This window comes from Pinus tabuliformis, chromosome 9 (assembly GCF_031772625.1).
Source record: "Pinus tabuliformis cultivar Carrire ecotype Pingquan chromosome 9, CPIR1, whole genome shotgun sequence".
NCBI lineage: Eukaryota > Viridiplantae > Streptophyta > Pinopsida > Pinales > Pinaceae > Pinus > Pinus tabuliformis.
Window position 1 is genome coordinate 294,012,354 of NC_142307.1, and position 12,566 is coordinate 294,024,919.

Genomic DNA, 12,566 nt, shown 5'->3' on the forward strand with positions numbered 1-12,566 from the left:
ATTGGATCAGTTTCTGGTTTGGGGTTAATTCCCTATGGGGATGGAGGATTATTGTTTGGGACTTTTCCTTCTCCATTCATCATATTCAATGCCTCATAACTCTTACTACTCTCTTTCTTCCAGTTTATTTTGCTAGTTACTTCTCCATTTACTGGGCCAAATTTTTCTAGGGAATCATACCCTTTCCCTTTGTTTTCATTATGATTAGGTTGCCTAGGATAGTTATCTTTTTTCCTTGCTATAGCTCCTATTATTTTGGCTTGCTACTATTGGTACCCCATCCTTGACATTGCTCTATTGCTCATATGTTTTTTACAACTTCTCTGATAATGGACATATTCATGACACACCTTGTTTTTAAATGGAAGTTGATTGTAGTCCACCTATTGGATGTGAGAATAATTATCCAAGTTTATATTTATGGTTGTTAGAAGTCTCTTATCTATATCCACTCCCACACAGATCATGCATAGGCAAATAAACACCCATGAGGCTTGGCTTGATTAATATATTTTCATAAGGCATTACCATTGCTTCTGAAGGCAATGTCATTCCAAAAATGCAGAGGACAGAAAGGAATCTTCACCAAAATGAGAATAGTTGCTGACACATTACTTTCAGGATTAAAATGTGGACTCTGACGATCTAGATATAACCCTTGAGGATCCATAAAATATGACCCACTTTGGAAAATCAAGTTCTGATCTGCCTTATTTTCAAAGAAGGTAAAAAAATATTCCCATAAAAAGAAGACAAGACAAAACCCTTGATCATTGGCTTCCAATTTTTTTCCACCCAAATCCTCATAGAACATGGGGAAGGCTAGAACCCCATGAGCTGACCAACTAGGCCATGCTCAATAAGTGATAGATCCTCATATCTCACATGGGTGGTGTAGACCTCCACATTGGGAATTTCCTCGACTTCGTTGACAAAGCGAGTTGGCTTCACCTTCTAGTGTTTAAACGCATTGGCTATGAGATTGTTGAAGGCCTCAATGTTTAGAGTTGACCGGGGGAAGGCAAAATACCCCTTGACCTTGTCACATCTTGTCGCAAAAAAACATACCACTTAAACAATCCTCAAAGGACAAGATTCATTAAATAAATATACGACTAGATTTTGTATTTAAAATGATTATATTAATAATAACTAGTATATTACTGATAAGATATTTATAATCACAATCTAGTAATAATAGCAAACTTATATGGACAACAAAACATCCTACCCATAAACTTTATATTTTGATTAAATTATATACATGATTATATATATAAATTATATATTGATAGATAAATTTTTAATATATATATATATATATATATATATATATATATATATATATATATATTGAAGAGAATTTTTTTATTATATAAATTTATATCTAAGAAAATATGTGACTCAATTTTTATACATTAAACATTTTATCAGTTACCAATAAACTAGCATAGCCATAAAAATTAAATGGATGGTAAATACTTATAGAAATCCTATTCCTCAAGAAACATGCCTAGCAACATAATTATTATAAATAACTAGACTTTATTTTTATATAATAATACAATGTTATCGCACTAATATCTCGTATATTTTTCCAAATATTTTTGGATGAAATTATCTTAATATGCAAAAAAATATGAAAATATTTGTTCCATCTCAGCCTTGGTAGATCTAGACTTATGTTGGATTTAGCTTGGTTTAATTACCTCCTTTAAATGGGCTATATTGTACATGAATACCATGGGTTCTCATAAACCGGGAGCTCAAAAACTACTGGTAAGTTGACCAAGTCAAGTTTACCTTAACTACCCAATAAAAAATAATTAAAAAAAATAAGAATCTAGAAATTTTATTTAGCATAGGGTTATTTTTATTTTTATTTCAAATTTACCATTACTCAACAAAAATTGATAATAAAAAAAACACAAGCATAATTTTTTTTAACAGTGTTATTTTTATTTTATTTTATTTTATTTTGACCATATCAAAATGTTTACATAACATAACATCACATAACATAACATAACCTTACAACATCTCTTCCATATGGAAAGCCTCGACCCAATTAAAAGAGAAAATACGAAGTTAATTAAAATTTAATTTAATAAATAAATTTATCAAAATAGTTCTAGTAGTTGGTCAACTTATTAGATTATTTTCATTATTTTATATGAAATTATAAATGATTTTTTACAATATATAAACTATATAATCTAATCATCAGTTAAAAAAGTGAAAAGTGGTTTAATTCTTTTAGAAGTTATAAAATTTATAAATTTTCCCAAGTGCCCATTATTTATCTATTTATTTATTATATGTGTCATGTAGGCATAGTATTACACATTCAATTTTTTGTTTGACTATCAATTATTTATGTTTGACCAATTTTTTTTTATAGGTTGTCCATAGTTTAACATTACAAATTATTTTTTAATATAATATAATTTATTTATTTTAACTTTGATCGGCTACTCTCTTATTATATAATCATTACATATCTACAATTAGAGTTGGATTTTGTGTTGGCTAAAACTTTGTAGAGGGGAAAATTTCCCTTCCTAACAGTGCACATGGTGGATTGTTCCCTATAGATTCAGACATGGCTATTACTTTGAAATGTTCATTTGAATGGAGAAATACAAAAAAAATTATTTAAAATGCGTGGATGGTTTACATACAATCCAATTTTTAGTCATTTATGACACCTCTACAATTATATAAGGTAAGTGTACTTTTTTTTATACTTTTTGTATGTCATTGAGACTTTGCATCGAAATGCAAGCAACCCTTCCCGTTGCATCTTCGTCATCTCCCATTTAAAAGAAGGGACACAAATAACTGAGTACTATGGCTATTACTTTTTTTATACTTTCTATATGTCACTGAGATTTTACATGAAAATACAAGCAACCCTTCCCTTTGCATCTTCATCATCTCCCATTTAAAAAAGGGACACAAATAACTTAGTATTGTGGCTTATAGCCAAATAAGTTTGGTCTTGGTTTTTTGTTGTGCCAAACCTTACTAGTATACACAATTAAGCTAGTTAGCATCTTTGCTAGGGTATACTTGATGCTGTTGAATGTTATATTTTCTCCAAATACAAGATAATCAAATTCATTTTGTTTGTAGAATTATATGTAGGTAAATGCACTTCATTTTAGTTAGAAGTCCTACTAAAAAAGTTGTTTAATAGTTCAATCTATAATTCTTTTGAATCTTAGTTATATTTTAGCTTGGCAATGCCATCTGTAATTCAATATTGGAAAAATATAATGTAATAGAGTTTAAACTTTATAATAGCTTTTAATTTCCCATTGTCTATTGGAACCTCACATTGCAAAAATCAGGAATCTAATGTGCATGTCGTTGAATTTGGTTGTAGAATTCTTCTGAGATTTCCTCAAACTATTTTATCATATTCTAAGTAAATTCATTATCAATTCTTCCCGTACCAACTTCTTCGAGCATTAAAATACATACACACAAGTATTCTCTCTTGGGTAATGACAGTCCCTTAATAATGTTGTTGTTTCTCTTGTGGCTTCCACTAGTATGAGAAATGATAGCTTTTGAGAGATTTTGTTTTGTATGTTCCTATGTACAGTACAAGGTTGACTATAGTGGCACACATTTTCTTAAACAAAAAAACAAAGCTAAAATGAAAATTGAACTTCGATTAATTAATAACAAATATTAAAAAATGTTTACATGCATAATGGAAATAAGTTAGCTCGGGCAATGGTAGCTTATCTCTGAGAAGAGATGTGATGGCTACATGCCTCTGAACTATGTTATAATGAGGCTCAAAAGAATTTTTATTATTGAGAAACAATGGAAAACCCTAAGCATAAAAAAACTTAACCCTAGGAGATGAAGCGACAAAAGTTTGCGGGTCCCATTAGGGTTAGTTGGTAAATCAACTTCCCGGAGTCATAAATTTCGCATACGATCTGTGTTTGACGCAGACAATACCTAGTTAGAAATATTTATCCAAGGAAAACAAATTTTGAGTGAAAACCATTGTCGTAAGCTTTTGGTTTTCCGATTTTCCAAAAGAAACATTGTTTAGGGCCTCAAAACAACTCTAAAAGTTCAGGTCCCAAAAAACTGCCAAAAATAGTAAATTATGCTAGAAATTAGGAAATTGAAAGGAAATAGTGTTAGGGGTCTAATTGGAATAGGAAGGTGGCCACCAATATCCACGTGTATCATTCCTTCCCCTTAGGAAGCAACGGTCCCAATTGCATTAAGTGCCTCCATGAGATGGGGAAACTTTTGTTGAACTTAGTCCCTGGTGAGTCAGTTGCCTTGGTGCATGAGCTTACCAAATTTGACAACCTTATATAGTTGGATCCTCTATTGGTGAGTTTTCTTAATATTTTTATCCATGATCAGATCAATCGTGTCTTCTTCAATGTATTCTAGGTCAAGCCTTGTTGGTGTCATCTACTCAACAATGTCTGATGTGTCCAACGATGATGGAAAGTATGGCCGCAGGTAGTCCACATTGAACACTGGGTGCAAACCAGGGAATGGGGGAATTCTAAGATCAAAAGAATTGTTTCCCGCAACATTGGTGATGGTGTAAGGCCCATATCAGATTGGTTGAAGCTTTCAATGGGCTCCAATAACGCATTCCTTCTGCAAATGTAACCAAATTTTGTTACCCACTTAAAACTTGTGTGGAACCCGATGTTGATCATGGCATTGTTTGTACTTAGAATTGGCATTATCTAAGATGTCATGAACCTACTATTCGATATGTTGGATGCATTCAATAAACCTGGTGGATTATTAGCTTCAGATTGAACATGTGCACATTCTATATGTGTAGTCACAAGAGACATTGCAACATCAATGTTACATAATGGTTGAAATCATATGCCCACTTGAAATTGGAAATAGGTCATCAAGATATGGAGAGCTATGTTATAGTTGTGTTGTACATAGGGAATAATCTCATCCCATGTTCGTGGATGCTTGGATTTGTACATGCATAGTATGTGCAGTATCATCCTGTTGACAACCACTATATGGCCATCAGTCTAAGGATGGAATGCAGTCAAATATGTGAGCTTAGTGTCCAACAACAACCATAAGCTCAACCATAATGCACTCAGTAACCTACTATCCCAATTTGATATAATGGTTTGTGGGATGCCAAGATGTACCTAGACTTGCTTGAAGAAGAGTTTTACAATGTCTTCTACTGTGATGCTCTTCTTACAACCCATCAATATAGCCATCTTAGAAAATCTAGCAATGATCACAAATACATAGTCGTTACCGTGCTTGGTAGAAGGAAGGCCAGACATATAGTCCATGGATATGGATTACCAAGGATGGCTAGGAGTAGGTAAAGGAGTGTACAGGCCTTGCTTCTTAATAGTTGGTTTGGTTATGGCACAGGTAGTGCTTGATCTAATATATTTTCCAAAATTTTGTCATAGATTTGGCCATTAAAAGTACTTTTGTAGAAATGCCACTATATTTTCTATGCCAGTGTCCTACAACCTGATTGTAGTGCACCTCCCAAATCATCTTGGCATGCTCGCTTGAAAGAAAAAAAAGGTGTCCCAGGTGGCACAACAATGCGACTTGGAGGTAAAGTTGCAACCATCTAGAAGTCTAATTCTCATAAGAGTCAAGAACCATGCTCAATGCCACAACTGGTGGTCAACTGAGGCAATCTGCAACATTATTGTTGTTACGCTTCTTTTACTTAATTTTTAAATGAAATTGTTGTGGGTATGTGGAACATTTCTAATGGTGGCCATTCTATAATTTCCCTTGTGTCTGTATAAAATGAATAGGTCAATGATCTATGTGTATGATTATCTCCTTCTCCATAATGTAATTTTTCCACTATTGACAAGCCTACATGATGAATACATATCTTTATCATATGTGGGGTATTTCTGAATTGTATCAAAGAATGTATCATTGTGATAGGCCACCGGATGCCCTTGTTTGGTAAGGACTGCACTATGGAGTAATCCGAGGCATCTGTCTCGATTTCAAATGGTTGTTGTAGGTCAGGTAATGTGAGTACTAGTGCAGAGTAAAGGCGGTGCTTCAACTCAACAAATTCCTTATATTGGGACTCAGACCAATTTATTTTTTCTTTATCCCTTCCCATATTAACTTGACTCAAATGACAAGTGATATGAGAGAACCCCGACAAGAACCTTCAATAAAAATTAACAAGGCCCGAAAAGTTGCGAAGCCATATTAGAGTGGTCGAGGCTGAAAAATCCCAAATGACTTGTATCTTAGCCATATCCACATGCACACCTTTCTCATCAATAATGTAGCCTAGATATTGGACCTGGTGTAGTGCCCACTCTAGTTTCTTGACCCTAATATGACATTATCTTAGATACTTTATTCTTTGGGGAACTTAGGTTGAGGATCCAAAAACGTGAATCTATTATTAATAAATTTGATTGTTATGAATGTTATCTATTAATATTATGATTGCGATATAATTAATTGTTATGTGTACTCTCTATTGATATCATGATGGTGATAGTAGTAAAGGATAGACATGTTTTCTATTGATGTTATAATGATAATAGCTTTGATCTATATGTATGGTTCCACTAATGCTATGATGTTGCTAGCCATGATGGACGTGTCCCCTATGTTACCTACTTGCATTAGTTTTGGTTCACAATGAACAATGACGTGAATGGCTAGGTGATGGCGATAATGTTATTATGACAATGGATAACACTGAGAAACCTTGTTACTGATGATTATTGAGTATGGCAGGAAACCACCAGAGGCACTCACATATGACGAGTTAAAGACACCTGGTTTGATGAAAAATTATATTATTTTATCTTTGAATTTCTAAGTCAATTTTGAAACTTGCTATATATGTTTATCTGTATTCTGATGATATGTTAGTAGTTGCAGGCGCTGATTAGTTGCTTGGTCGAATGACTCACATATGGGTGATGGGGTTGTACAAGTGGATGGAACTACATGGGAGGGGTGGGACAGAGTCCCTGATCTCACCCACTAGCACTCCCGCCGTGACTTGGGCTGGAAGGGTTGAAACACCTTCGCCTTGAAGATCACGATGCCATGAGTGCAGGTCCTAAGTTGGGTCGCTCATGAGGATTTTACCGGGGAGCGCGCATCAAGGCGGATTCCTTGATCCCCGACACCATTAGTCTCACTATAGCAGGCAACATAAGAGATGATAGTGGTCTATGACATTGCACTATACTTTCCCCTCGTAGTCACTAGATGCTTGAAGGGCAAGTGGTGTGCCACCCTTGGAACTTCAGGGGAATTTCTTGAAGGGCACGACCAACTTGGCACCCTTGGCATCACAAATAAACTATTAGGTGTGGCACCCTTGGAACTTCTAGGGAAGTTCTTGAAGGGCACAACCAAACTTGGCACCCTTGGAATCATTAAAAATAAATAATAATAAATAAATATAAGCAAGGAATGAAAACTAGGTAAATTTACATTAAGGGTAAATGATGATTAGAAACCAATGTAATTAAATCAAAAATAAAACTTGGAATAAGGAGGATCATAGGAAGAAATAAAATAGAGTACCTTAAAAAACTCTACCCTTCCCATGTTGGAAAATACTAGGTAGATTATGCGATTTAATTAGGTAAAAGGGGAAAGACGAACATAATTGTAAGGATAAAGATTAATCCTAAACTAATTAAACCTAATTAAGAAAAGAGGAAGGTGAATTAAAATAAGAAAAAAAATTAAATTTAGATAAATGTAGAGAAGCTCCATGTGGCAACAACCCTATTGTTGGATGGATGAGATGATGTCAAAGCAGTGATTACGATCCTATAGTGAGTTTGGTGAGGTAGACGATTTTAGAGAGGGGACTCTTGAGCCAAGGTGTGCTCTCCTCTACCAGCTATTGTAATTCTCCATTGTACAACCCCATTGCAGCTCGGGGGTCCGCGGGGAAGAAGAGTACCCAAGGAGTAGGCTGGGAGGTTAACCGGTGGGTCATCGCATTCGGATCAAGTACATCACCATTCATTCACGGAGGTGACCGACAACAAGGGAATACTAGCAACAACAAAGCAAACGGAGACTCGTCTTCTGGTGAACAATACATATGTGTTGCAATACTATTTTGGTCTTAGTTAAATGTATGTAAATGTTATGATATGTTTCTTGAAATAAATTCCTAATGTGTTTCTCTTCTAGTTGCATTTTGCTGTGATTTAAAAAAGAAAAAAAAAAGATATGTATAAAGTCTGGATGTGGTCCTTACACTTGGTATCAGAGCCAAGTTCACACACTGGGCCTAGGAAAGAACAGTTATTATATGATATCAAAAAAAAGAATAAAAAAAATTATAAATTTGGGAAGAGAATTACTAAGTTTTATTACGAGTGAAACTGAAACTAAATCTATCTAGGGTTATTAGAAGTATGAAATTTCATTTTTAAATCTCGATTTCATTTTCAAATTTTGTTGTTTCATTTTTAAAGTCCAGATTTTTCATCACCAAATTATGTAGGAGAGAGGGAGGTTCTAACCTGAAAAAACCCTTCTGAACTCAGTATCTATAAATGAAAACTACCGGACATCTGGAAATGAACAATTTAAAGTACCTGACCAAAATTCGTTGCTGCCACTGAGCTCTCAACTTTTTTTTTGGGACATTTTTTTTTCTTCCGTCATGTCATGTGAATTTGGGAAGCTTGTGATTTACTGACTGATCTCAAAATCTTTGGGTCGAGAGGCAATAACCTGCACAGACATGATAGTATTCAATTTTCCAAAACTTATGTATCACAAAGAATTTTGACAATGAGAGAACTTGTTAAATATAATATGAATCTCTGGCAAAAAACGACTGTAAAATTAATTCCCAGAATTCCATCGTATCCCTTACAATGGAATCTCAATGTACATTAATACCCTCCTTAGTCCTTACTGACGCTGGCATAGCCTGCAATACCCAGATTTTATGTGCTTGGCTTCTTGACTCTCCAGTTGCTCCTTCATTATTTAGTGAGTATGCGTTTGTGGTTCCCTTTACGATTTTGCCGGTGAAGCCATGGTGGACGGGGGAGATGCTGATATTATTGAAGAGAAGCCAACTGCGGCAATTGGTGAGCCTATGGACATATTGACTGCCTTGCAACTTGTATTAAAGAAATCATTGGCCCATGATGGTCTTGCTCGAGGTCTTCACGAAGGTGCTAAAGCCATTGAGAAACATGCAGCTCAGCTGTGCATCCTTGCAGAGGATTGCAACCAACCTGATTACCCAAAATTAGAGCAATATCTGTGTGCTGAGCACAATGTGAACTTGATTTATGTGCCCAGTGCAAAGAAATTGGGTGAATGGGCAGGACTTTGCAAGATTGAATCGGAGGGAAAAACCCGCAAGGTTTTTGGGTGCTCTTGCCTTGTTGTTAAGGACTATGGTGAAGAAACTGAGGGTTTGAATGTTATTCAAGAATACGTGAAGACACATTAAGCTGAGGTCCAATTATGGTTTGTTGCTTGCCAATGTGTATTGTGTTTCAGTCATCTCTTATTATGGGTTCTTTTATAGACCTCAAGGTGGACTTTACAATTTTAGTATTATTACATTCCTTTGTTATACGGCAGATTGTATCTGGACATGAGTTCATGTCAAGAGTTTGAGTCTTATCTCTTATTGCAACTCCCCTGAAAAAAAATAGCCTGAAATACCCAGAATCTTTCTTCAATTGCATATGAACATGCATCTCGGCCTATGCTCAATCAGTACCTCAATGTCTGGCAAATTTCTACCACTCGCAATCTCAATTAATATGCGGAAGCGTACCTTTCAATTCCTGGCAAGTTCACATTTTATCATTTTCATGCGGAAGCTTCTCAAACACCTGTTCACATATTTCATGGTTCATGAAAACTCAATAAAAATAAATCACTGTATGTGAAGTTTCCTTCATCCTTATTCATATTTTAACTATCAATCCCATCAATTTCGAATGCTCTCATAATTCAAATCCATTACCACAATTACATTCACATATGTTGGATTCAATCAAAAACTTGGCATTTCACTCACTCTTGGCCATTATCTATATGGTTTCCATTTCACATTAAATTGCACAAAGTTTTGTCTCAACCAAACCTCAATACAATAGCCCTTTTAATTCTGGTTTTAAACCCAAATTCTTCTTCTTGAATAATTTCCATAATCATTTATATATGGGTTTCAGTATCTGATTTCATATACTCAGAAGTCAATGAGACAATGCCACATCATTTAATTTAAATGAACCAATATCAAATATATAAGTGCCCCTATCCCATTCTGCTTACCAGCTCTTAAAATTGAATGCCATAATTTCATACCTTGACATTAACATTACAGTTAACCTCATATGACTACTGCAATACTGCTGTTGAGACTTTGCTAGATTGTAATCTTTCAGCGCCTTCGTTTAATAACTTTTCCAGACTCGTTAGCTTGTGGTCTTTTTCTGCAATTTCAAATGTTAATTCGTTGTCTAATGGCTCACAGGTAGAATTTGGATGGTGTTACCAATGCTTTTAGCTTTCCATGATTCTGGATTTAGAATAATGTTAATAGAAAATGAAATTTGGAACATTAAAACTTCATTTACCAAATCGATACATTCTTCATCACTGTCCAATCGAATTTATTCGATTACAAACCACCAAGTACTGTTGAAGTCTTCAACCCAATTTAACGCCTCCTCCATAAATCATTGAAATGCTCTACTGCATTTCTTAACATTGTAATTTGAATTGCCAATTAACTTCTGCAATTGCCGTGGATATTACATCCCAATTGTGCGTTTTCTGTAATGTTCAGAACATCACATTATTTAAATAATATCAGAGTTTTGCCTGATTAACAACATCGATTTTCCAAATTTATGTGCAGAGTCACCGTACAAATATTGAACCCAAACATATTCATACTAGTCAAATTCATTTCTGAACAAATTACGGCAATAGAACTGGTTCAACATAAAACTAAAGCCACTCTGGGCATACCCTGCAATCAGCGTGGTCCAGGAAGCATTACGTTCAGGCATTCTGTCAAACTGTTGCTGTGCATCCTCTACTCTCCCATTCTGTCATTATCTCGTAATAGCCACTATCCCCGAGATCACTTCAGTTTCGGCACCATGACTGCCCTTAGTCTTCTGACTCTAAATTCGAGTTTATGGGCTTGGTCCAGAACCTCATTTAAGAGTGTGGGCAAATGTCTCTGATGGTAACATTTGAATAAACCTTAAGCACAGGACAACAATAAAGTGTATCGGTATTCTCAGTTTAGAGTCCTAACTGAGAACAGAACAACAACAAATAGCATGCACGATATAGCAATTTATATGCATATTTACAGTTTTGGGTCACAATATTCTGTTAGTTGAAATTCAGTGCTTAAATAGGAGAAAGAGATTTGATAACAACCACAACAACATTTACCGAAATGAGATTCGATAACATTTATGAGATCGCATAATCTAGGTGAGAGGAGAATGAGTTTAGTCCCTTTTATGCACAGAACTAGAAGACGCCAATAACCCTCATAGGGATTAGAGCAAGAGTAATTTGGGTGTGTGTGATTTGTAATCTATCTCAAGGTGTGGGATTCTAAGAGTTTTCACTAATGGTGTATGTTCTTGAGTTGAGCAGTAAGCCGAGATTCAGAAAGTTATTGAAGGATCACATCTGCTTTTGACTAGAAGCATTCCCAGCTTATCCCTGTTGTGAGAGCTGAGTTGAGGCTCCATAAGTGTGTTTGGCATGGAAGAGTTGATTATATGTAATATTCATCCCTATCTTTGTGACATAGTTATGAGATAATTTATGCGCATTTCAATTATAAGATAAATCAAAGAAGATTGATGCAAATGTAATTGTATGTTTTCCCAAATTAGATTTATTGATAATTGTTTTCTATATTTAATTGACATGCATTATGTCACAAAGAGCACTTAGTTCCCTTTGCAGCTTTTATTTTGATACTGCTATGTCTTTGAGAAAATTAGAAACATATGAAACAAAACGAGACTGAGATTGTCTAGACTTTAGCCTTCCTTCAATTCAGACAAATTTCTCCACTTTTTCCCATTAGAGGATTTATGTTTCCAAGTGAATCATAGAGTTGGAGAACTTATTAAAAAAAAAAAAAAAAGATTATTCACTTTAAAGTTTAGATTTACATTGTGTCTTGAGGCTTGTATCTGACTACTGAAGATAGTTGTGAACGCATATCACATAAACAACTTGTAAATAATAATTGAAGTTTAAATGTGTCCCTTGATGCAAAAATATTCATGTATTGTATGTGACGCTCTTCTAGTATGTATTTGTAATTTCTGAAAGCTTTGTCAAATATTCTAATATTCGATGTAGAATGAGATATTATGTCAATTTATTGCGATCATGGTTTTCCATTTTGTTTGGCTTACTCAAAACATTAATAGATTAAGTAAGTAGTATTTTTGGGCATTGCTATGGAGAAAAACTTGTGTGCGGACAGGGAAGCGCTCTCTCGAGATTGCCTCGAACTCAAGGCG

General features: G+C 34.8%; 1 pseudogene; it reads left to right on the top strand.

Moving 5' to 3' along the window:
* Positions 1-9,035: 9,035 nt before the first annotated feature.
* LOC149148348 (small ribosomal subunit protein eS12 pseudogene) lies at positions 9,036-9,626 on the top strand (annotated as a pseudogene).
* The last annotated feature ends 2,940 nt before the right edge of the window (positions 9,627-12,566 follow it).